We start from the raw sequence: 27,612 nt of genomic DNA, 5'->3' as shown, positions 1-27,612 counted from the left end.
GGTGGTGCCTCTGTTGTAAGGTTACACAGGGAAGAATGACTAGATAGTGGTGAGGAAAGCATTTGGGAAAGTGATTTGTTTCTGTTTTACTGGTACTCTCCTAAAACAGGAGATACTCTTGTTGCATAGATGCAGTCAGTGGTTTCTTGCAGTCAGTGGTTTCTTGGATTTGGGGAGTTAAAGGTCATGTGACACAGGCCTATTGACACATCGATGTGAGTAGTTTAAGGTAATGCTGCTGTGATTGAGAAGAATCGCCACAGTAAAGCTTTAGCATGAAGCCAAGCAGCTTATAATGATACAGGATTCTCAATGAATGAAGTTTTAAGGGATAAAATCTTTACAATGAAATAAAAACAATCTTAAGAAAATGATTAGGCTCTAGTAAAAATAAGCTGTGTTTTAAGAGTGGTTTCTATATTCAGCGTTATTATCCTTCACTTATACTCAGATAAATGTGTTACACTCAAGCTGGCTCATAGTCTTTAGAAATAAGAATGGATGTTATACTTTGATGTAATATCAATATGTTGCATATACAAAGTAAACACTTTTGGTGATAAAAATATTGACTATAAATGTCAACAATTTTTGTTTTCAGTTTTAAAAAAATTAATTGTATTTTGTGTACTTGGGTATTTGCCTCAATGTGTGTGTGTGAGGGTGTCAGAAGACCTGAGTTATAGACAGTTGTGAGTTGCCATTGGGGACCGAGAGTTGAAACCAGGTCTTCTGGAAGAGCAACCAAATGTTCTTAGCCACTGAGCCATCTATCTAGCTCAAATTTTCTCTTTCTTAATAGCACCATCTATGTTTAATTAAAAAACTAAAGATGGGTCTTTCGCCTCTGCAATCAAGCTCTCCCAATAAACGCGTGTAGAAGGATCCTGTTGCAGCGTCGTTCTTGCTGGTCGAGTCGGACGCGCGCAAGAAGTGGTGCCGAGAACCCGGGACGAAACATCTTCAGGCACGAGCGAAGACCCCCTGCTACAGGGAGGATTCAGAACTGCATCGCGGGGAAGGAGCGGTTAATAAAGGTTCCCGTAAAACAGGCTGCTGAGAAGGATCCGGCGTGGGTTCAGAACTCTTCAGCTGGGGAGCGGTGTTAATAAAGTGTTCCTGCAAAACAGGCTGCTGAGAAGGATTCGACCGCACGGATTCAGAACTCTTCAGCTGAGGAACGGTGGTACCGGTAAGTATAAAGAAATTAAGGTAAGTCTCTGAGAGGTATGCTTTCTTACGCAGTAGGTGTAGGAGTACCAGGAAGGCATATCAGAAACAGAGAGAAAGGAAAAAGAAGACGCGCGTAGAAAAATAAGTAACTTAAAAAAAAAAAAAAAAAAAAGAAAAAGAAAGGAAGCTAAAAATAAAGATACAAAGGATAATATAAAATATAAAGATACAAAGGATAATATAAAGATACAAAGGATAATATAAAGGATAATATAAAAAATGAAGAACAAAAAATTAAGTCAATTTACCCTCCTCTCGAGGACTTTGACTAAAGAGGCAGCCTTCATCAAAGGCTTAATGATAGCTCTCAGGGAAAGAGGAGTAACTATTAGAAGCAGCCACTGTGCAGAATTCCCAGAAGAAAGAGAAAAAATGAAAATAAGCTATTTCAGAGCCCTCCTAGGGACAGAAGGAAAACGGGAGACGTCCTGCTTCCTCTCTGACTCCTATGGAGAGATTCTTAGCTCTGGTTAGGATATCTGTGTCCCTTTAAGCTGTCTATTGTCTGTTTTTGGTGCACCAAATTGTCTATATGTTTGTCAATTCATGCTTGGATGATTGAATGATTATTGTTCTGTGTTTCATGTTGAAAAAAAAAAAAAAAAAGCAGTCTCAGTCTGCACAGCAAAAATTGACAAGTTAGCTGCAAGGTGGCTGGGAGTCAAGTACAGCTGAAAAAGCCCTGTTGAGGGCCGATTGCAAATGGAGCTTTTAAAGGGGCAGGCAGCCTTTTGCTTGTAACAGAAAGTTAGCTTAAAATTGGAAATTCAAGTTTAGAGTTATTCTAAACAACATAAGAAAACAGGTGATATGCAAAAGTAGTGTACAAAGGGTGGAAAGAGTAGGTTTGAAAAGAGAGTACACATCTTTACAAATAGAAGGAAAAAACCTTTCAAGGTATAATGGATACAGGAGCAGATAAAAGCATTATATCTAGTAATTGGTGGCCTGCTTCTTGGCCTGTTAATCAATCATCACATAGCTTACAAGGATTAGGATATGAGGCTACCCCAACTATAAGTGCAAAATCCTTACAATGGAAAGATAAAGAAGGAAGGACAGGGCTTTTTCAACCTTATGTACTCCCTTTACCTGTAAACCTATGGGGAAGAGATGTGATGTCAGCCATGAACTTTATACTGACTAATGATTATTCTCAGAAAAGCAAGGAAATGATGAAAGGAATGGGATATATACCTGGACTAGGTCTAGGAAAAAGTTTACAAGGTAGAATTTCACCAGTTAAAGCCACAGTAAAAGCAGATAAGAAAGGGCTGGGTTTTTTCTAGGGGCCGCTGAGGAGCCTTTGCCCATTCCGTGGTGTACAGAGGACACGGTGTGGGTGCCTCAGTGGTCTTTATCCTCTGAGAAATTAAAAGCAGCTAAAGAATTAGTACAAGAACAATTGGACTTGGGACATGTAGAACTCACACAATCACCCTGGAACACCCCTATTTTTGTTGTAAAGAAAAAGTCAGGTAAATGGAGATTGTTACATGACCTCAGAGCCATTAATGCACAAATGCAAGTTATGGGTCCTGTACAAAGAGGACTCCCCCTACTTTCAGCTCTACCTAAGGATTGGAAAATTATAGTAGTAGATATTAAGGATTGTTTCTTTTCCATTCCGTTAAACGAGAAAGATAAACCTAGATTTGCATTTACCCTACCTTCTGTTAATCATATGGAGCCTGATAAAAGGTATCAATGGCGAGTGTTACCCCAAGGAATGGCAAATAGCCCTACCATATGTCAATTATATGTAGGAAAAGCTTTACAACCAGTCAGAGATGGTTTCCCCTCCTTAAAAATTTGTCATTATATGGACGACATTGTGATTTGTGGACCTGAAGAAGAAAGTATACAGCGAGCTTATGGCTTTCTTAATGAAACTTTAAAAAATAATGGCTTGATTATTGCACCAGAAAAGGTGCAGCAGTCTAATGTTAGTCAATTTTTAGGAGCCACTATTACTTTACAGTGTGTTACCCCACAAAAGATTAGTATAAGAAAAGATCATCTAAAGACATTAAATGATTTTCAAAAATTATTAGGAGATATAAATTGGATTCGACCTTATTTAAGGATCCCTACTTCGGAATTAAAACCTCTATTTCAAATTTTAGAAGGTGAATCACATATTACCTCATTGAGACAATTAACACCTGAGGCTTCTGATGTTCTTAGGAAGGTAGAAGAAGCAATCCAAACAGCACAGCTAAATCGTATAAATGAGCAAAAACCTTTTTGCCTATGCATATTACGAACCATAAACTTGCCAACTGCTGTATTATGGCAAGATGGTCCTCTAGTATGGATACATCCACACATATCCCCTAATAAGACTATAGAGCATTATCCCACCATGGTGGCAAATATGGCCCATAAAGGCATAAAAAGTTCAATTACTCACTTTGGAAAAATGCCGGATAGCATAATTGTCCCCTATACTGCTGCACAAATGCAGACGTTGTGTGCGACTATAGATGAATGGGCTATTCTTAGATGCAGTTATTCTGGTTTAATTGATAATCATTATCCTAAACATCCTTTATTACATTTTCTGTTATTACATCCAGTGATACTTCCAAAGGTAACGGCTAACACTCCTATAAAGGGAGCCATTGATATTTATACAGATGGATCCAAAACAGGAATTGGAAGTTATGTGATTAATGAAAAGGCTGTAAGGTTGCAATTTACACCAGGAGCCCCTCAATTGGTAGAATGTTTGGTGGTTTTAGAAGTCTTTAAAAGATTTCTTATGCCCATAAATATTATCTCTGATTCTGTTTATGTGGTTAATGCTGTACTAATGTTAGAGACTGTTGGAAATTTTAAGCAGTCTAGTCCAGTAACTGAAACTTTGAGGAAAATACAAAATTGTATTTTGATGCGTGAGCATCCCTTTTATATTCAACATATTAGAGCACATACATCATTACCTGGACCTATGGTTAAGGGTAATGCAATTGCTGATTCAGCCACCAGAGATACGGTTTTCCTATCACACAATTCTATAGAAAGTGCAAAAAATTTTCATCAACTTTATCATGTCCCTGCTTCTACATTACGACAAAAGTTTAAGCTCACACGAACAGAAGCTCGAGATATTGTCCTCCAGTGTGGTAGGTGTGTAGCCAAGGCATCATTGAGAGAGCTCATCGTACTTTGAAACAATATTTGCAAAAACAGAAAGGGGGAATAGAGGCTATGACGCCAAAGATGGCTCTATCCCTTACAATATTTACTCTTAATTTTTTAAAATTGGATGATGCTGGAAGATCACCAGCCGAAAGGCACGGACAATGGCCTCAATCGCCCAATGAAATGGTCAAATGGAAAAATATCCTTGATAATAAATGGTATGGCCCGGATCCTATCTTAATCAGATCCCGGGGAGCTATTTGTGTTTTTCCACAGGGTGAAGAAAATCCACTTTGGGTCCCGACGCGACTGACAAGGACCGTAAAAGAGCAAGATGAATCCCAAGATGATCCTGCTATTCCTGCTCCTGATGATTGAGACCGGGATAAGTATACCTTTGTGGGCCATAGTAAGATCATGGCCAGTACCTTTACCGGTACATTCCAATTCTTCCACCTTGCCTTTGTTTTATGCAACAGAATGTTTTCTGGATGCGCCTTGTGCACGACAAACACCTCAAGAGCCACGGGTGTATAATAGTACGAGTTTTCATTTAAATTATACACTATGCTTTGTGCATGATGTGGATAGACCTTTTACACCCTGTATATTTTTAAAGAAAAAGGTTATCTCTAATTGGGCAGACCCCATTATCCAAAAGTGAGCTCTGAAGTGTTACTTAATGCTTTAACGCAAGTCGTCCAAGGAGAGCAATTAGGCTCAGGTGATGTTGGAAATAATATAACTTCACCTATAAACATCACCACTATTATGATAAAGGGAAAGGTGACTATTCCCAAAAGATCACGATGGCCTGTTGGCAATGCTACTGCTAAACGCAGCGTGCCCTGGTGTCATCCGGACCTCACATTTCCTATAGTTTTTTCACCTTGTCAATCAAAAATTTTTCCTCGAAAAGAAATAGCAAAGGGTTTTGCTTTGTCACCTCCTTTAGATTTTTCTGTAATGAATGATAAGGAAGATGCTACAGGAAAAGAAAATATTTGGCCATATTACCAATGGATTTTAAGTAATGAGGCAGGTGCTAGTACCAGTCTGTCAGCCTTTGCACTGCTGACTGGCACCTTTCATGAGATACTGAATGTTTCTGCCACACTTTCCAATACCTCTGCTCATTTAGATAATATGACAACTAATAGAATTATCAGAAATATGACTACCTCTCCAGTAGAAGTTTGTGTTAGTCCTCCATTTTTCTTTATATTGGCTGAATTTCAAAATGATACAGAATGGTTAGATTGTACAAATATCACTTGTTTTTTGTCGCAATGCTGGAATGGAACCAAATCCTTAGCCTTAGTGGTACAGCTACCAATCTTGGTCCTTGTACCTGTTGAGGCAGATCCAGAGAAGTTCCCAATAATGAGTCTAATTAGACAGAAGAGAGATTTTGGAATCACAGCTGCCATTGTCACTGCCATTGTAGTGTCTGCAGCATCAGCGGTTACCGCAGGAATTGCTATGGCCAATCAAGTTAATAGTGCTGATACCATAAGTCAGATAGCAGAAAAAACATCTGAGGCATTGCTCACTCTGCAAAGGGTGGATTCCCATCTCGCCTCAGGATTAATGTTAGTGAATCAGAGAGTGGATATTTTACAGCATAACATGGAACAGATGATGGATGTCATTCAAATGAGTTGTGTAGCATCCACTCTGCATGTATGCATTACTCCCAATAGGTATATTAATAATTCTTTTATTAAAAGTACAGACCTATCGAATTATCTGAAGGGAAACTGGTCGCAGGAGCTGGACAGGCTGCAGAAGAGGCTGCAGATACAGATCCTGAACCTTAATGGAACCAGAGTGGAACCTGTGACCTTTGGAGACTTTACCTCTTGGCTTTCCTCTGCTTTCTCTTACTTTAAGGAATGGGTGGGAGTGATTTTGTTTGGTGCTGCCATATGCTGTGGACTGGCGCTCATGCTCTGGTTGGTATGCAAATTTAGAACACAACAAAAACGTGACAAGGTGATTATATCTCAGGCACTATTGGCTATTGAAAACGGCGCCTCCCCCAAAGTTTGGTTATCTATACTCAAGAATTAGTCGGCATCTGAGTTCTCTGCTCTTGCGCATGAGAGAGACTCAACAATCATTGATCAGCCCTTGCACATTGATGCATACGACAGGGTGATCATGATTTCCCCACTAATTCATTTTTTGGCTGGCCTCTTTTGCAGAGTTCGCCCTAGGTCATTTAGCAGTTACTGTCACACAGCTCTGGGGTATCCAGAGACGGGCAACTTTCCTCATGCACAGGCCAACCTAAGGCACGGGGCCCGGTGGCGATAGGGTTACCCTACGACGGGAAAAGACTGTGACATTGGAGGAACGACCTAAAACAGGAGCCACAGCAGATGGACATAATTGCACAGGCCTAGTCCAGCCTCATTTTATTAAAACAGAAAGGGGGAGATGTGGGAAGCCACATGTGCTGTTGCAAAGTGGCACAGGCTTCTGCTGGCCACCACGCATACATAGGCAGAAAAGTTTTTTGCCAAGATGAGGTTTTGAGAATTGACCAAAATTGACCAATCAGAAGAGAGAGAAAGTAACCAATCAGAAGAGAGAGAAAGTAACCAATCAGAAGAGAGAGAAAGTAACCAATCAGAAGAGAGAGAAAGTAACCAATCAGATAAGAGAGAAAGTAACCAATCAGATGTAAGAATGCAAATGAGGTTGTAAGTATCAACCAAACACAACACAATCCGGGTGTGAGACACGCCTCTCCTAGGCCTATATAAAGCAGCACCAGGGCTGGGCAAAAGGTCTTTCGCCTCTGCAATCAAGCTCTCCCAATAAACGCGTGTAGAAGGAAAAAAAAAAAAAAAAAAAAAAAACTAAAGATGTTTTTGAACTATGTAAAGATTGATGGATTATAACAGTGAGAGTTTAGAGTTTCCCCTTCCCTCTAGTCTCCCTCCACCTTTATAATTGCTTCTGAGAAGTCACGATGCTCCTTGCTTTCCATATCATAAACACCAAACTCATAGAGGATAACGGGGATGGGGAATGTTTAGTTGGCAAAGTATTTGTAGCATAAGCATGAGGCCCTGAGTTCAATTCCCAGAACCTACCTAAAAATGTCAAGAATGGTGGTGGCACGTATTTGTAATCCCAGTGTTGAATAGGGACAGACAGCTGGCTCTTGCTGGCCATCCAGTCTCATTTATTAGGTGCATCAATGGTCCAAGGGTCATGTCTCAAATCAAGGTGATTGGTTTCTGAAGACTTATACCTATCAATGATCTCTGGCTTCCACACATGTACAGGTACCTATACATTCATGTGAACCCACATAAACATACATGTGTGGGAGCATAGACTCACTCCGTGTGCTTTAATAGTCTAATTTAGTTCATTTAACGTCCTACAAAGAGCATTGTTGATAGTGACTCAGTCTTTTTCATGAGCACCAAACTATCTGAATGCTCTCTATATCAAATCAGCAGAATAGCAGGGCATATCATCTGTAATCTTTCTTCTATTGACAGTAAAAAAAAAAAAAAAAAAAGAATAGCCAACAACCCTCAGGGTCCCCTTCAGCTGAACATCAGAATTCTTACTGTGCCCAAATACTAAGAACTGAAAACGAAAATGAGACGTGTGACATGAAACTCGAGGTCAGTTCAACAGCATAACATGTTGGAGTTTACATATAACAAAATGTGTAGCTCACCCTCCCATACTTGCATGACCGTGGGCAGGGACCGATAAATCTCCTTACACTGTCCCATGTTCCCTTCACTCTTCATTTGCAAATTGCATGAGACATTCTACGCTAACCCACGGCAGGCTTTCCAAGCTGTCTAATCTTTTTTCTTATCATTGCTTATGTTCCAAGAAGATCTGGCTCTGGTTGTATTTACTGAGATAATGATTTACTATTCTAAACAATTACTTTTTACCATTACTAGAGACAATTCTGTATATAAGAGCCTTTTTATTCCCTCCTCCTCTTCTTCCTCCTCCTTAAATAAAGGAATTTGCCTCTACTGTGGTAGACTAGCACTGGGGTCAGATTCTTACTGCAGATAATGCCCGTGAGGAAGCATGGAAACCATTATGAAGGATATAAACCATAAACTCAGCTTATCTCTATTGAATTCTCATGGACCTCTGAGAATGAAAGGATCTGTTTGTTAATGGCTTTTCCAAATAAAAGCCACCCAAGGGCACTGATGTCATGCATCAACAGCAGCACTTGGAATGTCCAGGCAGTCAGGAATCATTGGCATTTCCATAGCAAGAGAGTGCCTGTGCATTTGCTTTCCCACAAACATTAGTGGGTCCTAACATCTGAAGTCACTATTAGGTTTAGAGTGGGTCTTCTTTAGCATCTAACACACAATGTACTAGAGGCTTTGTACTCTCCCTAATTGCTTCTCTCTACCTATGGAGCAAGTTCTTACTGAAGGGGCATTACTTTTAAAAAGTCCTTAGGATCTCCTTGGGGCTTTAAGTCCCTGATAGACTGCCTGTGGTCTTCAATACAATGTATAAACTCCTGAAAGTAGGGTGCTTTTCTCATTCATTCCTTAGAAGTTACATCTTCCCTACGAGTGTGACTTCTCTTTTGAAAGATAAGGAAATTAAAATCTAGGAAAGCTATCCAGTCATCCACAAAGGAATAGATAAATGAAGAACATCTGGAGTTCTTCCACTGATTCAGAATCTTAATGTTCCACCAGGGTCTCAGGCAGCTTGTGCCTCTACCATCTCAAGGTCTTGAAAATAGTGGTATGTACTGTGATGGCTATTCTTGTTTGTCAACTTGACTACAACTGGAATTAACTCAGACTTCCAAGTGGGGAACACCTGTTTTTGAAGTGGGAAGATCCACTTCTAATCTTGATCTTTGAGGTGGGAAGACTTACCTTTAATCCAGATCTTTCGAGGTGGGAAGATCCACCTCTAACCACATGGAAGAAAGGAGCTTTTTTGCTTTGTCTGCTTGCTCTTGCCTCAGTAGCAAGTTCATTCCTTCACAGGCATTAGAGTCTGCTTCTTCAGGATTCCAGCATACACGGAAGAGCAGCTGAAGCATTCAGCCTCGTGCACTGAGCAACTCCTGGATTCTTGGACCTTTCCTTCACAGGCAGCCCTTGTTGGACTTGCTGGAGCACAGCCTGGAAGCTGGTCTAAGAAATCCCATTTCAATACATAGTGAGATTCATTCGGTAAGTTGTTATTTTTAGAGAACCTTAACCAATACAAAGACCTATAAGGATGATGGGAACTAGGAGGAGAGGTAGGAACAGGGGACAGAGGGGAGTGGAGAGTTGGGGGGGGCAGTGAGGAGGTGGAGGGGAAGACGAGACAGAAAGAGACAGAGAAAGAAAGAAGGGTTTAGATTCACCTCTGCTCTATTATTCCGCTGGCTTGGGAAGTCACTGTTACTGTCTATCATTTCATCCTTTGTCAAACAGCATGGTCAGTAAGGAGCAGATGGTTCCCTGCCTGCACTCTTGTGTCTTGGTCTAAAGGGTTCTAATGTGTGCATTTTCTACCATGGCCTAGAAAAATGCTCTAGTATTTTTTTTTTCCTTCCAAAAACCTTTCTTTCCTCTCTGTCCTACTTAACATGAGAATTTCCAGAGTCTCACCCCACACTTTCTGCTCCCTGATACCCCAGTCTTCTTCCTGGGTGGTCTTCCCTTCTCCTGCTCCTATTTCAAAGTCCCTTTTGTCTGATATTAATGCAGCCTCTCAGGGTTGCTGTTTGCGTGGCTCCTCTTTTCCCTTCTTCCTGCTTTCAGCCTACAAGAATCTTTGTTTCTAAAGTGTGTTTTCTTTATGCAGCATATAGTTGGGTCTTGTTTCATGTTTTAATACAGTCTGATAATTCCTGCCATTTGACTAGATCAGGTAATTATTCATAATTAAGGTTCAATTTACTTCTGCCTTTTTGCTTTTGACTTTCCATGCCTCAAATGTTGTTCATAGATTTTTATCCTTCTTTTGCTGCCTCCCTTTATAAGAACTAGATGTTTTATAGTATAGCATTTTCATTTCTTTGATTTTAAAAGTACATTTTTATTACTTCTTTGAGTATGTTATACATAAATACAATATTTTTAAAATCATATTTACTCCTGCTTCTTCCTCTAACCCTTCCTGAATCTATTCTCACTCTCTATCCCCTCTCAACTTTAAGTCTTTCTTTTTTAAAATACCAGAGAGTCCAGTTTATACTGCCTATATACTCATAGGTGTAGAGTCCTGCATTAATGCATGGTTAATATAGTTGGGGCCACACCCTTAAAGAATATGGACTCCTCCTTTCCCAGAAGCCACCAACTGTCAATAGCTGCTCCTGGAGGGGTGGGAACTTATGACACCCTTCCTCTCGTGCTGGAATGCTGATTGGCTTGATCTTGTGCTGGTCTTGTGCAGACAAGCACAGCTGCTGAGAGTTTGTGCGCTGGTCTTGTCATATCCAGAAGACTTGCTTCCCTCCAGTCCTCCCCAGCCTCTTGCCCTCACAATCCTTCTGCTCCCTCTTTCAAAATGCTCCCGAGCTTTGGAGGGATGGGTGTGATACGGTGTCCCACTTAATGACTGAACATGCCACGGATTCTTGTTCTCTACACTTTTACTGATCGTGAGTTTCTGTATTAATTGATATTTACTGCATAAAGAAACTTCGCCTATGGGATGTAGTAGCTGCACTAATCTAGGGGTATAGAAATATAAGTTCACTACAGAGTCCATTTAGAAAAATGATAAGTTCACCCATGGAGCTTGTGAGATCCTCAAACATAGGCTCTGGTCAGATGTGTAATATCAGACATGAATTTCCTCTTTTAAGGAAGTCCTTAAATCCAATCAGAAAGCAGCTGGTTGATGCCATGATATTTGTGTCACTATTGTACCCATCAACATAGCTTGTCACACTGCTGTTACTATAGTAGTTTACCGTTGAGTAAGACTATTGTCCCAGCAGCCTGCAGTGTATAGCTCCTTCCAGGAGAGATCTCCACAGCAGAGAGAAAGCTTCCTGGTTAATACCAACTTTATTTCTCCATGTCCTGTGACCAAATAACATTGTTTCTTCAGCAATAGGGTCTTAATATCAAGTTCCAGTAGGCAACAAAGAGGAATGCCAATGACCTATTATGTTTGGGGATTTCCCCCAAGACACCCCTGACATCACCTGGCACTCTCTCCATATTTTGTAATCTTAAACCTTTATATATTGCCATTTATATGTTACAAACCTCACATGAATTCTAGTTATTACTTTACATATTGTACATATTATATAGGATCTAGACTCACATAAGTTCATGTTTACAAGGTATTAGATTGACCTTCCCATTCACCAAGTGTGATTTGCTCCAGTCCCTCCTGAAGGTTTCAGTTGCTGTCTGGTATCTTTACTTAACCTGAGAGTTGTGCCATTTTTATTTGTGTTCTTTATGCTCCTCTTTTCAAATGTATGACATTTCAGCATCCTGTAAACCCAATAGCGTATGTACATATGCATTCTTTTATTATGCTGTTCTTATCAGAAATACATACCCAATACTGTTGTCTTTATCATGTTTTAATTGAGGTGAAATTCCTATAATGCTAAACTTATTAAAGTGGAGAATTCCATGGCTTTTATTGTACTCATCATGTTGTATAACCCTCACATTCTTTAGTTTCTTTGGTTTGAATTTCTTATGGCCTCAGGGATATTCCACACACCCTCTCCCTCTACACTTTGCAAACACAGTCTTTCAGCCTCAATGATGTATCTATTCTAGATGATTTAAATAAAAATTCATGCAGTATGTGATTTATGTCTGTTTTTCACTAGAGTATTTTCAAGTTTCATCCATAAGTACTCCATCCCTTTTTGTGGATATATAATATTTCACTTTGTGTTCATAGCAAAACTTGCTTATCTGTTTACTTGTTGATAGATGCAAGCATTGGTCTTTTTGCCTCTGAGCTATGATTAGTAAATAATGTTATAAACGTTCTTGTATAAATTTCTATGCAAGCAAATGCTTTCATTTCCCTTGGATATCGAAATAGGAGGGAAAATGCTGGGTCATATTCTGGTTTTGATGTTTAAAATTTTTTTTTTATTCTTTGAAAGCTTCATATATTGATACAATGTATATAAACTACATCCATCCACCACTACCTCCCTGCAACTATCCCCAGCTCTTTCCATCCCATTTCTCTCCCAACTTCATGTCCTTTTCAAACTTTTTTTTCTTTAATTAATAATCCCCTAAGTCTAGTCAGTGTCTGCATGAATGTGTGTGTTTATTCACCAAGGCACAAACAACCTGCCAGCAGCCATATATTCAAAGAAGAGTGACTCTACTTCCTACAGTAGCTATAGAGTGCCAATACCTCTTCTGATATGGGTGGGGCCTCAGGAGCCCCTCCCCCAACCATGCTGGAAGTTGAACTGGCTTGATCATGTTCAGGTTTTATGCAAGCATTCACAGCTGCTTTGACTTGATGGTCATATCAAAAGAGAGCATTTAATAGTTCTATCTGCTTAGTTCTCTCCTCCTCCTCCTCCTCTCCTTCCTCCTCTTCTCCCTCCTCCTCCTCCTCTCTCTCCTTCTTCTCCTTCTCCTTCTGTGAAGTTCCTAGAGCTTTGGGTGATTTATGATTGATCCATTTGTAACTGAGTGCTGAGAGGTATTTATAACAGCCATTTTGACTAGTTATGAGTCTCTGTGCTAACCACTACTCACTGCAAACAGAAGGTTTTATGATCAAAATTGAGAGCAGCACAAATCTACACATAGTAACACAAATACTTTGAAGGCAGTTTCACAGCATGATCATTTAACAAAACAACAGTGTGTTCCCTCCAGGGTCTATGATCTTCCCATCCATGGCTCAGGCTGACCTAAAACTTATGTAGTCTACGATTGCCTCAGATACATGACTAGTCCTCTGTCTAAGCCTCCTGAACACTACAATTCCAATCATGTTCTCCATGCTTGCCTTAATATACAATTATCAATTTGCTTAATGATTGGGTTTATGCAGTTCTCCCTGGGTGATAAACAGGGCAGCAGGAGCCACTGTGGTTTTCAATATTACTCTGTAATAAACATCAACAAGTGATAAGACATTCTGCCTTCAGTGAATCCATTCAGAAACTGTGCTAAGGCTCATATGAATATCTATGTGTATACACACATGAATGCATAAAATATATTCACATGAATATATTCATAAACATGTAAATATGTAAACAGGCACATTAGACAAACACATCCATTTAATCTGTAACAACTCCCTAGACTGCATAAATTTCTCCTGATTTAAGAGCTGATAAGAGTAAATTCCAGAGTGGATAAGTGGTTTGCCCATGGTCATGCTGTGATTGCCAGGACTGCTCTGCTGGAGAGCTTATGCTGTGAAAACCTCCTCTGTGCAGTGCCAAGAACAAAGACACTGGTCAGTTAATGCTTCTAGAATCAAAAACAGAGGAGCAGTGCTGTCCCAGATATGTTCTGAGAACTCAGAAATGCTCTCCTTGGGCTGCTCTTCTGCACTGTCTCTAGTGCCCAGTGGCTACTAAGTACTTGACATGTGGCACTTAGTAGATCCTACAGACTAGATTTTTCATTTCATCTCATTTTACTTAATAAGTTTAAATAATATCTGGCTACTGACTGTCATAGTAGACAGGGAAGTCCAAGCCATTTGAAATCCTATTGTTTTTGATTGCTTGATGGTCACATACAACTTCAATGAGCTCAGTGCCAAAGATAGAGCTACACATCTATTTCCATCCTCCACACCCCACTTTTTATCTCATATTCTCTACCCCCAGTTTTCTAAACAGTCTTCCTCCTGGCACTATTGTAGCAGGTAAGATCAAGTTTTCTCTCCTTTATATGGCTCTAGCAAAGCCAACCCTTTTACCCTTCAACAGTGCCCTAAATAGTCCTCTATAGGGGTTTACATGGTCAATGAATATCCTATGTTTCTTTGGGAGAGAGTGCTTGTTAAAGTCCTTAGAGCAGAAGAGACACAAAGGCAGGTGATCAATATCCCTGTCTAATGAAGAAATGAAGATGTTAGCATGTAACCTAACTCAAAGAAGGTCCTTGGTCAAGGGGTTGGTGTGATGGGAAGACAGAGGACCTGTGTCTGAAGCTGCATGGCTTCAAACTAGGCTGCAGGAGGATCTGGTTAGCCAAATGCAATCTCACATGCACCTAAACCAGAAGATAGACAAAAACAAGCCTTAGATAAATTGACATAAAGTTACATTGTCTAGATGAAGAACACTATTTCTTCATAGAAGAGCAATCACATTGTGCTGTGATGTGGCACAGGAGCTTAGGATTTGGCACAGCTGGTAAAATGCTTGCCACCCAAGTATGAGAACCTGAGTTTCTGTCTTCCAAATGCTGGGCTTCTAAGTGCTGTCTTCTAATGTCTTCTAAAATGCTGGGCTTGGTGGTTTGGGGCTGGGTTTGGAATCCCAGCTCTGAGGATGTGGAGACAGACGGATGCCTGGGGCTTTCTGGCAGGCTGGTCTAGCCAATTGGTGAGCTCCAGATTCAATGAGATACTCTTAAAAAATAAAGCGGAGAAGCAATTGAAGAAGAAAATTGATGTTGATGTCTAGCCTCCACATGAACGTGCACCCACCCATTCACCCACACATGTACACACATAAAATAAGAGCAATGAAGATATAGAAGATAAAAATCAGACAGGTGAGGAGCCTGAGTAGATGACTCAGTGCATAAAGCACTTGCTGAGCAAGCATGGGGACTGACATGTGTTAGCACCCACATAAGTGTTGGGTGGGTGTGGAACCATGCTTAGAAGTTCAGCACTCAGAAGGAGATCCTTGGAGCAAGCTAGCTAGCAAGAGTAGCCTTATCATGAGCCTCAAGTTCAATTGAGAGACCCTGCCTCAGTGAATAAAGTGGAGAGCAATAAAGCTTCAGACCACTGAATGCACACATCGGCATAGGCACCTCCACAAATGTGCACTCACACATATATGGACACTGGACACTGCCATGCTTCTCACCTTGATAATGGACTGAACCTCTGAACCTGTAATCCAGCCCCAATGAAATAAGAGTTGCCTTGGTCATGGGTGTTTCTTCATAGCAACAAAAAGCCTAGTTAAGACAGAAGTTGGTACCAGGGACTAGAGTATTGGTTGCTATGACAGGCCTGACCATGTTTTTGTTTGGAATATGTGGATTGTGGGTCTTTGGATTTGGGAATCAGTGGAATGCTTTAAGTGGGAATTAATGGGCTCTCCTAGTTGGAATATGGAAGAAATTGGTGCTGAGGGTGATTTGAATTGTGCAGACATAGCTCAAGCGGTTTCAATGGAGAAGAACTTCAGTATGTGGCCTAGACACTGTTTTCATAGTATTTTGGTGAAGAATGTGGCTGCTTTTTGCCCTTGTCTGAAGAATCTACATGAGCCCAAGGTAAAGAGATTTATATTAATTGCATTGACAAAGGAAGTCTCAAAAAAAAAAAAAAAAAAACCCAACAGAGACTTTGTTCTCTGGTTTAGTCTCACTATGAACATTTTGATCAAGTATAGTAAGCTTAGAAAGGAAAAATACAAAATGTATAGTTCAAAGAATAAAAGAGTACCAGGAAGTGCAATAGAGCTAAATCCTGTGTTTGAAAAGATAAACATATTAAGAGAATGAATGGGGACTTAGGGCAAGATCCCACCCAGCTAAGCTAATTGCTTATGCATTTGCCATTGAACAAGGAATAGTTATATCTATTTATTATTATGACTTGGTTGTTGTTTTCTTTTCTTTTTCCTTTTTTTTTTTTTTTCTCTTTTTAGTCTGGAATGAACTACAGTACAGAAATGGAGGGCACACTTGCGATCCAGGTCTTGAGACTAGAAGGCATAGGGTTTTGTTCTGGATCGTGAGGCTTAGGAGCCATGAAAACGTTAGGCCCAGGCATGGTGGTATACACCTTTAATCCCAGGAGCGTAAGGTCAGGCAGATTTCTGAGTTCAAGACCAGCCTGGGACAGAGCAAATTCTAGGTGAAGAAATACTTAAGTCTAGGCATGGTGAGAGGCGCTTTTAATCCCAGCATTCAGGATACAGAGCCATGTAGACCGCTGAGTTCAAGGTCAATCTACAGAGCAAGTTTTAGAACAGTCAAACATAGGCAGTGAAAGAGTTGGAAAATAGAAAGCTGGTGATAATCTAATAGAACAAGGGGACCATGATCCAACCCCAGCTAGCAGAAAAACTCAGCAGCTTCAGCCATGTGGCCCCGGCTTTAAAGTCAAGAATAGAAGGAACTTCTGGGACAATTTTTTAGCTGGAGCTAAGAAAATTAGTGGTGATTAAGAAGAGACCAGCATCACTGAAGTGAAATCTTATGCAAAGAGTTTTCTGAATGCACAAAGAAGCTATGTTCCAGAGATAGCCAAGGTTGTACCTCATACTGCAGATGAACTTGGTAATGTGTAAGAATCACCCAGGTGGTACTGAGTTTGAAGGTATGAAGGGGTCAAGGAGAGCAGCTGAGGCTTGGCACCATAAAAGGCCATGGAAGGCCATTGGTGAAGGTACAGCCTCAGTTGTAGTTGATGGTCCAGGACTGAAGGGGCCACGCAAAAAGTTGAGGCTTGCTACAATGAAGGGAGCCTATGAGAGACTATTAGTAAGGCTTAGTTGCAGTGGAAGACCCAAGCAAATTGGAGATGTCAGTACTATGGGATGACCATCAAGAACATTAGCAGCAGTGTAGTGGAATCAACCAGAGCCTAGAGTACTACAGAGGGCAGACCTGGAGAAGTGACCCAAGCCCTTTGGAGGAGTCCAGAAGATCATGTGGGAATCTCAGAAATTGTAGCAAGAAGCTGTAACATTGAAGTTGCTTTAGAGACTCCAAAATGTTTATTATGCCAGAGCCCTGGGATACCTGCTGAGTTAAGCTGCTAACAGCCAAAGAGAATTGTGCTGCAGTCAGCAAAGGAGAAAGGAATTGGACAATAGACATGGATATACAGAGTTTGGAGTTTGTCCCATTGAATTTTGGTCTTGTTTGGTCCAGTATTACCTTACTATGATGTTTCAGAATGGTCATATATATCTTTTGATGTTAGAGGTATATGATCTGCTTTTCAATTTTGATTTTTAGGGGATTACAGTTAAGTGATTAGATGAATCTCATAAGAGATTTTGAACATTGGACTTTTAACATTGTTGGGACTGTTATAGACTTTTGAAGTTGGATTAATGTATTTTGTAGATATGGCTCCCATAAACTTACATGTTTGAACAAGTCTATGAGGGTCAGGGAGTGGAATGTGGTGGTGTGAATATGCTTGGCCCAGGGAGTAGCACAATTAGGAGGGGTGACCTTGTTGGAGTGGGTGTGGTCTTGGAAATAGTATGCCACTGTGAGGGTGGGTTTTGAGACCTTCTTCCTAGCTGCCTGGAAGATAGTCTTCTCCTGTTTGCCTTTGGAACTCTCAGGTCCTCTAATACAATTCCTGCCTGTCTACTACTATGCTTCTCATGATGATGATAATAAACTGAACCTCAGAACCCACAAACTAGCCCCAATTAAATGTTTTCCTTTATAAGAGTTGCCTTGGTCATGGTGTCTATTCACAGCAATGAAAACCCTAAGACACCACATACAGCAAACACCAAGAAAAGCTCAGACTGAGGGGATGAGTGTTTGCCTACCACAAGTACAGCCCTAGGCTCAACATCCCCACCCCAAGCAACATAGCAATAGCAGCAACAGCAGACATGGACTGAAGTCCAAATCCCAGAGGCCAGGAAGATGCAGCAATGGATGTGGCTCAGTCCTTCTGAGTTCAGTGCTCGTATTGTGGACAGTGGCCACTGACTGGGGCAGTAAGAAAGCCTTTGTTTCCTCCCACCATTTGCATAGTTGGAATCTCACTTGCATTGTATGTAGGCTAGAGAAAAATGATGCTGTTTGTTTGGATTTTGCTTTTTCTGTGGAATATCTACTAGGAAGCAATGTGCTTTTGTGTGTCAAACATTAGAAAGGACCCACTTCCTCTTCTCCAGTGGATCTGGGCAGGAATCAACCACTCCATTGATTCCCAGCTGCTCTCCCTTCCCAGCTGGGTACTAAGTGTGTGAATGCTACAGTGTTTTCCCCACAAAGAACTTTCTTTCCCAACATATGTCTTACAGCACCAAGCCTCTAAAAGTGAGGTTTCCCCTGGGTCATTCATATGACAGGAAGCCATGGAAGAGCACAGAAGCACCCAGCTGATGCCCAAGAGCCCAGTGATTCAACACATCACCATTACCTGTAAAGAGGTGGAATAATTCCCCCCCCCCCAAACTTCATCAAATTCACTCACAAATTTCAATATATCAGGTCATTAGAAACAAAATTAAATAAGATTTCATTGTGATAGCTAAGATGTTCCTTACAGATTAAATAATAAATCAGAAAGAAAGAAAGTATTCCAAATTAAAAAAAAAAAAGAAAGAAAGAAAGGAAGGAAGGAAGAAAGAAAAACTAAACAAATGATCCCCATGCATCCTAGACAAATGGAAATCTTTCTTCAAGTAATTAACTCCCTGCATGTGAGTTATCTTCTCTGCCTCCTAAAGCATATTCTAAGATTGACAGTTCTGTGATGAGAGCCTTCAGCCTACTTGGCCAAACAATGTAGTTATTTTCATAAATATTTTTTTTTCTTCAGACAGGGCTCCTCATGATTCAAGCTTGTTTCTAGATAAGAAGTCCCGGTGCAAGCAATTCTAAGATCAAAGCTTTTCCTCGTGCACATTCATATCTTAGCAGATAAACACAAATGTGACAAGCTGGGAGAGCCCCACTCGGTGTTCAGAACCTTACCTAACCTCTCATAAAATGTTCACCTTGCCTACGACTGGCTTGGGGAGGGCAGCCGAGTACACAACTGCTTTCAAGAAGTATAGGAGCTTCATCTTAAACCTCAGGAGACATAAGGTGGCTGCGTTTTCCCAGTCACACAGTGTGTTCATGGAAGGGAAAACAGGCATCATGAATCACTATGTTTCACTATTTTTTTAAAAAAAGGCATTTATAATTTCCCTTTTGCAAATTAGCCAAGCCTATGTTAACCATTACCACGGTGACATCAAAAACGTCTGAGAAAAGACATCAGAGGACCTCTTGGCCACCATATGGTAGCTCCGAGGAGCTGATTCTACCTCCATCACCTCTCCACAGTAATCTTCCACCCTCCCACATCTAGGTTCCAGCAGCAAAACAAAAGCCCTCTATCAGTCTTGGAACCGGGCCATTGCACATGGCTGTGTGCTAGCCACAGAGCACTTCTCTCGAAGACTTGAAACTCTTGATCATCCCTATTGAGGAGCCCCACCATTTACTTTTTCTGTGAGATTCACCAACTGCAGTGAGATTTCCGTAGCTTGTAAGTCATAACTAAGATGAAGCTTTGAAAGTTAATTCAGGCCAACAGCTGACTAGTTTAAAGAAAACTCCTGGAAGTGAGCAGTAGAATATGTTATCCAGTCCCATATTATAATTTTTAAATCACATCTTATTCTAACTCTTGTGGGAGTTAGATGTCAGCCCTCCAGATTTCAACCTATTAACATCCTTGGTTCGAGTTTCAAGCCTGAGTGATAAGCATGCTCTGCTCAGTCTTCTACTTGTTTCCTGCTTCTACATGATTAACAACACAAAACTAGCTGGGTCCATGGCATTGAGCAGGTGGTCCCTGTTCTCTTACAGTTACATTAGTTATGTGGTTGAAGATTCTTCCAACATGTCACACTGCTATACTCGGTAGCAGAAACTAGTGGTTGGCTAAGGCAGCCATTGTGTCTCCCTGCTCAGCTCTCCCAGTGAAGCTAAGAAGAAGCTAGGCACTCATTTCCTTCCCCTCCTTCTTTGAAGGTTTGCGTCATGGTGGGACAAGGTGATGTGAAGTCTTCTAGGAAAGTTTGGATAAAATTGTTTCCTTCACTGATAGAAAGAGAGTACCGTCATAAGGAAGATTGCTTTTTTTACCAGCATTCTGTTGCCTACTTTCTACCTTGACGTCATTTGGAGTAACAGCCGCCATGTTGTGATAATGGAGACAATGAGTGCATGGGAGATTATCAACTAACAAACACAGTACACAGAAAGGAGCTCTGGAGACCAGGGAGCACCCAAGCCAATCCTGGAAACCGGATTGGGCACAGTTTCTGTATCTGTTAGGTGACAATCGTTGAAAATTTGCAATTGAAGTTGCTCTCAAAGAAATAAATGGTCTTATAAATATCATATTCCTTTGGTGTAGCACATGCCTTCCTTAAGCAGCTGCTGGAAGATCCCTTTACTGGCTAGCATGAGTGCATCTGACAACCCCATCTCCACGGTGGTTCCACCTTCCCTCGACCTCAGAAGCCCTGGATCTTCTTTACATGCATGTTGCCAGAGTATGCCAGAGTATGCCAGAGTATGTGTATGCAATCACAATGAATGCCTGCCTGCATCTTACATCCAGCACAGACCTGCTGGGAAAGACGTGGGATGGAGGAGAAACACAGCACAGCCACTGTCCTCAGAAACACATATCTTTCTCCAGTTCTTTTCCCTTTTGCAGCTGAATTTTACTATGAAACACCATCCTGGGACGTTTGAATAGGACTTAGAAAACAGAACTTCAAAATAAGGTGTGACGATCCACAAGTGTACATCTCGTTTGTCAGGAGGCAGAGGCAGGAGGAACAAAAGTCAGAGCCTAGGCTGGGGAAAGCAGGAAATAATATTGTTTGCTTACTAATCCCTGGTAGATTAGGAGCTAGAGAAGTGGCTCAGTTAGTTCTTATTTAATAAACATGAGGATCTGAGTTCAGATCCCCACATACCACATGAAAAAGCATGGTAGGTGGCACACACTTGTAATGTCAGTGCCAGGGAGGTAGGGACAGACGATCCCTGGCGCTCTGGCTAGCTAGCCTACTTAAATTGAAGAATTGCAGGCCACTGAGATACTCTGCCCCTGACCCTGAAAAGTTGGCTGGCATCTGAGGAGTAACACCTGAGGCTGACCTCTGTCCTCTATAACCATGCTCACATGCATGCACATGCACATTTATACATGAAACTAACATGCACGCATATGCACACAATCTAACATGCATGCACATGTACACATATACACACAATCTAACATGCATGCACATGCACATGCACACATATGCACATAAACTAACATGCATGCACATGCATATTTATACACAAAACTAACATGCATGTATATTCACACAAACTAATATGCATGCACATGCACACATATATACAAAAACTAACATGCACGCACATGCACACATATGCACACAAACTAACATGCATGCATATATACACATATATACACAAGCTAACATACATGCACATGCATGCATATATACACAAACTAATTGGATCCCAAGAGGGTGTGATTGAACTCAGCTAGAAGATGACAGGATCTGGTTGGTTGTCATAACACAAGACATCAAAGGCAAAGGTTGTAGCTTGGTGGGTTCAATTCACAGCTCCACCACTGGCTTTATAGATTCTCATGAGTAAGTAACCTCTATGAACCTTGTCCCTTACTCTAAAGTAGGGGTAGTTTCTAACTCAGGAAGCTGTGCGTGGGTCAGAGAATGGAACCTCTAAACACTTCATAAACGACATATCAGAAAGCATCCACAGGTTTTAGGTATCGTTGCTTTTCATCTCTATTTGGTACTATCTGGAAGTTGTTTTTCAAAAATTTTCAGTGTATCACACACATCTAATTTCTGGCACTGCAAAGGTCTTCAATACTTAATGAAAAAAATTAAAAAATAGCTACTAGGTAGCAAAAAATCCCTCATATTTCTAGTGTGTTAGAACCCTGGGTGCAGACATCAATACCCTGAAGGTTCTGTGCAGTGTTGTTCTTACAAAGAAGTGGAAATAATAATAGTATTTTTCCTTCCAAGAATTAGAGTTAGTGAGTGGGTTCTATTTGCTCTCTGACAGATAGCAAGTGATGCAGAGTTTTTGGCACTTTTCAAAAAGCTTCCACCAGGTAATGGTGATATGTGCCTTTTAATTGCAGAACTTGAGGCAGAGGCGGAGGCGGAGGCGGAGGCGGAGGAGGAGGCGGAGGCGGAGGCAGAGGCAGGTGGATCTCTGTGAGTTCAAGGCCAGGTTGGTCTATAGAATGGGGAAAAAAAGCTTTCATTTTATTTATTACTATTTTTAATATATATATATATATATATATATATATATATATATATATATATATGTCTCTATGTGCATATGTACAAGTGTATGGGTGCCTGCAGAGGCCAAAATTGGACATCAGATCACATGGCACTGAAGTTACAGTTTTCTGAGCTGCCTGGGTGCTGGGAATTGAACTTGAGTCTCTTACAAGGGCAGAAAATGCTTTACATTTCCGAGTCATCTGTTCAGCCTCCAAAGTTGTTTCTTTACAGCCAGCCCTCCAGGAGGGCTAATTCACTGTATTAAATAAACATGTACATTGTATTGAAGTGTTCCTGGTTTGTCTCCTAGACCCTTTCAAAATCGTCAGATCCTCAGGTAAATACTGGACAAATGGAGTTCTTCCTTTTGCCGTCCCATGAACATTAATATGCTAAGGTGTTTTATGTTTTAAAAATCACATACCATGTCAATCCAAATAAAGTAAACTGTTCCACATAAGGACAATGAGTCTCATTTGAAAATGCCTAAGTAATTAGTTCTCTAAATGCACTTTACAGATTCGCCATGGGTAGATCATTCTGGGAACTCTGGCTAAGATAAGCTGTGCACCCATTCTGTCGCTGATGATGCTATGTAGATGACACACAGAAGCAGGCGTCTCCTAGGAAACCCCAGAAGCAGCACTGCCCGGCAGCCCACAACTGCAAGCATCATCCTTCTTTCTCCAACTGTGAAGGGACTGCAGGAGTTTTCTGACAGACCTTCATGGGGACTAAGGGGACAAAAGGAAGCCCATGTGTTGGGAAGAAAATCTCCAGGAACATTCGCTCACATGGAGAAAGTCAGCAGCCAGAACACAGACCTCTCAGGGTTTCAGATCTCCAGACAGATAGCTGCCAGAGGCATATCATCAGTGGGCAAGAGGCAAATCTCTTGAGGATAGATCACTGTGGAGTGGGAGGGAATTTTACCCTAGGAAAACAAGCCATAGAGAGGCAATGGGAAATTCTGACTCCTAAGGAAGAGGGAAGAGGAGACTTCCTGTTGCCCTTCCCAGTGACCATGCCGTCCTCTCTGGGTGTTTTATTTTCTCTTTACTGTGACAGAGCACCCAGCTCAAGCAACTTAAAGAAGGAGGAATTTATTTTGTCTCATGACCTCAGTGGGTTTAACTATCCAAGCAGTGAGGGGCAGTGGGGAGACTTGTAGCTTTGTTTGTTTCCATCTTGGCAAATCAGGAAGCAGAGATGGCACTGAAAGCAAGAAATGGCCTCTAACTTTCAAAGCTCGACCTTACTTGCCCATATTTGCCTCATATGTCCTAGGCTGTAACAGTTCGACAACTACCCAGGACAATGGCACCTGCTGGAAACAAGTATTCAAACTCACGAGCCTGTAAGGTGCACTTCACCTTCAAATCATAACACATCCAAAGCTCAGCATCTCTGATGGTGGGAAGTGGGATGTGGCTTCCAGCTCACATGGTTCTCACAGTTCTTTGACTGATGAAAAAGTACAAGGAATAATCCAGGCTGAGCCAGAGATTTTGATGAAATTGATTAATAAATGACTTCTTTCCTGTATGGAGGCTAAACTAGTAGGATATGCCAAGGTCTGCTGGGGACATTTCAAAGATGAGTCAACCCAAGAGAGTAAGACTCACACACTGTGCAGGAGGCAAGAAGGAAAGCAGAGGGGGCATAACCAGGTCATTGTTTGAGAATCTGCAGCCTGCCAGCGTGCCATGAATCCTCAGGACTTTTCAGTTACAAATCTGGTAAATTCCCTTCTGTGTAAGCTGGTTTGAATCAGTTTCTATCACTTACAACTAAAAACCAAAACAAAACTCAACTCTGACTCATAACTGAGGAACAGAGGAAGTCATGCCAACGTATAATATGTACTACGTTTGCCTGAGCACACCAAGACTCTTTAATGTGATATCTGTGTTGGTCTAAGCTCCTCATGCTTCCTCAAGTACTTCCCCACAAGCTCAACATATCTGGTTAGACAAACAGAATTTTACTCGCACAACAAGGGATCGAGTGTTTGAAAATCACGACTATCCCCAGAAACCTGGAACACTTGAGAAAACACACTTCCTGGTAGTAATGATCACACAAACTTGGCTACCCTAGAGAACTCTTGAAGCATGCCTTTCAAAGTCACATTCTTCCCTTTAGTAATCAGGCTAAAAATAACCTGCCTACAACGTCTGGCTGATGATTGAAGCACATTGCCCCAGAAACCCTTGTACCAATTATCTGCAGCACAGTCTAAGCTGGACTGCCAATATTTGGACCTTGCAGAAAGACACCCAAGGAGAATTCAGCTTACACCTCCTACTCTTTGCCACCCCTTGACTGTCTCTATATGTAACCCATCCAGCAACTCCATTCCTTAGTATCTCCATAAACTTATGGTCTTACAGTGGTGGCATCATATACCTTATAGAAAAGTTTATCTGGAAGCTGTGCAGAACCAAGTTTGTCCACTCCTTTCCTGTTACATAAACCTAGGACACAAGAGGTTCCAAGCTAATCCACTTGCAACCCTTAAAAGGGACTCCCAATGTGGGCTGAACTCACAGACAATCATTTGTCTCGAGTTTGCCATCGACAGGGCTTCTACGTCTCCTGGCATCTCATGTTTTGGTGTCTCAAATTCATTCATGAGAAAACTGAAACTCAAAGCTATTAAGCAAAATTATTTAGATTTTTGCCTGAATAAATGGGGAGTCAGCACCAGATTCCAATTAATTTCCTCCACTATCCACAGGCCACCGTTGTTAATGCCTACTGCATTTCTACTCTTTGTGTGTGGGTGTGTATGCACGTATGTTTGTGTGCATGTGTACATGTATGTACGTACATATGTATGGAGAGGCCAGAGGACAATGTCAGATGTCAACTTTTTCCAGCCATCCTCCTCTCTCACCAACCTGGAATTTGTAAAGTTGAGCGAACTGATTAGCTAGCAAGCCCAGGGTCCATCTGTTTCCACCTTCCTGGTACTGGGATTACAAGCATACACTACCAGACTGAGCTTGAGTTACAAGTATCCTAAGGATCAAATGCAGATCCTTATGCTTACAAGACAAGCCCTTCACCAAACTGAGCCATTCCCCAGCCCTTCTTAGGCTCCCAGAGAACTCTGACACTTCTGGGCTATCTGTGTTCCTTTCTCTAACTTGATAGTATTAATAAGAAGCTTATGAATAATTGTTTAAGCACAGACTCAGCATACAGATGAAACAGTCCTGTTTCCCTAATACTTGACCAGTACCAGACATTGTGCTAGGCCTTGGCAGTACAGCAGAAGGCCACAGGGACAGAGAGTCTCTGATCCCAGACACAGAAGCATGGACAAGGAAGTCTGTGGTGTCCCAGGAGAAATTAGAGTGTGGCAAGTCAAGTGAGGGGAATTTGGCACAATTGTCCATGCACTGGGACCTTAGCTATCTCACCAGGAGAAGGAAATTTGGGCTTATTGTCAGCATGTTCTTCAGCTGCCCTGGAGTTTTTTTTAATTGTCTTCCTGATTTCTTTTTTTAAAAAAATTGAGAATGTTGTGTTTTGTTTTATTTTGTTTTGTTTCTTAAGCTTACAATATTAAATCATTTCCCCATTCCAGTTCTTCCCTCTGACACTCTCACTCCTTAGACACACACATATCCCTCCTTACTCCTTTTCAAACGTATGGCCTATTTTTCATTACTTCTTCTTAGATACACATATGTATACATATTCCTAAATGCATGTGCATAGTCTGTTCAGTCTATACAATGCTACTTGTATGTATGTTTTCAGGACTGACCATTGGAATTGGATAATCAATTAGTATGCTTGTCCTTAGGGAATATTATTTCTCCGATTCTCTGAATTCCTTGAGTACCTGTAGTTCTTGGTGCAGTGTTGAGGACTCCCGAGCTATCCCTCCCACCTCCACCTTCATACACGTTAACATGTTTAATAGTTGTTGTACGTGTTTAGCTCCTGTTAGGCAGTCGTGTTAATGAGACTTTATGGGTGTAGCTTCTGACATTCCTAAGAGACAGGAACTCACAGCAGACTTGCTATTCTTCTGGTTCTTAAACACTCTTTCTAACCTCTCTTTCACAATGATCCCTGAGCCTTAGGTGCAGGAATTGCTTTGCTGGTGGATCCACTGGGATTGAGCTTCATAACTTCAAAGTTTTGTTGGTTGTTGTTTTCTGTAATGGTTTCTATCTGTTTCAAAAGGAAGCTTCCTTGATGGAGGGTGACGACTACACTGATCTGTGTGTGTAAGGACAAAAATCAGCTCTGTCCAAGAGACTCCCAAAACATTACAGACTTACTATTGCCCTTGCTCTTGCTTGGTCCCTAAAGGTAGAAGGTAAGTCCCTGTCTTAGTTACTTTACTAGTAACTAAGTAACCATAACCAAAACACCATAAAAGAAAGCATTCTGTTTGGAGGCTCAGAGATCCAAAGCTTAGAGCCCATGGCCATTGTGGTAGGGAGGCATGGCAACAGGCAGACAGGCGTGGGGCTGGGACAGTTACTGAGAGTTTGCTTATTTTCCACAAGAAGGAAGCAAAGAGGGTATGGACCTTTGCAACCTCGAAATCCATCCCCAGCCACACACCTCCTCCAACAAAGCCACACTTCTTCAACCTTCTCACACAGTTCCAGCACTGTGACCAAGAACTCAGATCTATGAGCCTACGGAGATCATTTTACTTAAATTTCCACATTCCACCACCTGACCCACATATGTCATGGCCACATCATAATGCAAAAATACATTTAGTCCAACTTCAAAAGTCCCAATAGTTTTTCACAGTCTCAACAGAGTGTAAAAGTTCAAAGTCTCTTCTGAGACTTCAAGACTCTTAATTGTAACCACCTGTAAATACTTCCACCCTATAATGACACAAAATATATGTTACCATTTCATAAAGGAGGAAAGGGGGAATGGTGAGGAAATACTGGTCCAAAGCAAGAGTGAAGTCCAGCAGGAAAAACTCTAAATCCTGT

At 41.2% G+C, this 27,612-nt stretch overlaps 1 long non-coding RNA gene across 6 annotated transcripts in view; it reads left to right on the top strand.

Annotated features, from left to right (window-relative positions):
* Positions 1-27,612, top strand: part of LOC115031311 (uncharacterized) — a 395,022-nt gene that overhangs the window by 324,873 nt on the left and 42,537 nt on the right. For all 6 annotated transcript variants that reach the window (XR_015047588.1, XR_003836931.2, XR_015047587.1 and 3 more), the window contains one exon: positions 9,099-9,587. This is a non-coding gene — a long non-coding RNA (uncharacterized LOC115031311). The remainder of the gene's footprint in view (positions 1-9,098; positions 9,588-27,612) is intronic.

The sequence above is a fragment of the Mus caroli genome, unplaced genomic scaffold, assembly GCF_978045245.1.
Source record: "Mus caroli unplaced genomic scaffold, Mus_caroli_1 scaffold_7, whole genome shotgun sequence".
NCBI lineage: Eukaryota > Metazoa > Chordata > Mammalia > Rodentia > Muridae > Mus > Mus caroli.
This window is presented reverse-complemented; position numbering and strand designations above follow the sequence as displayed.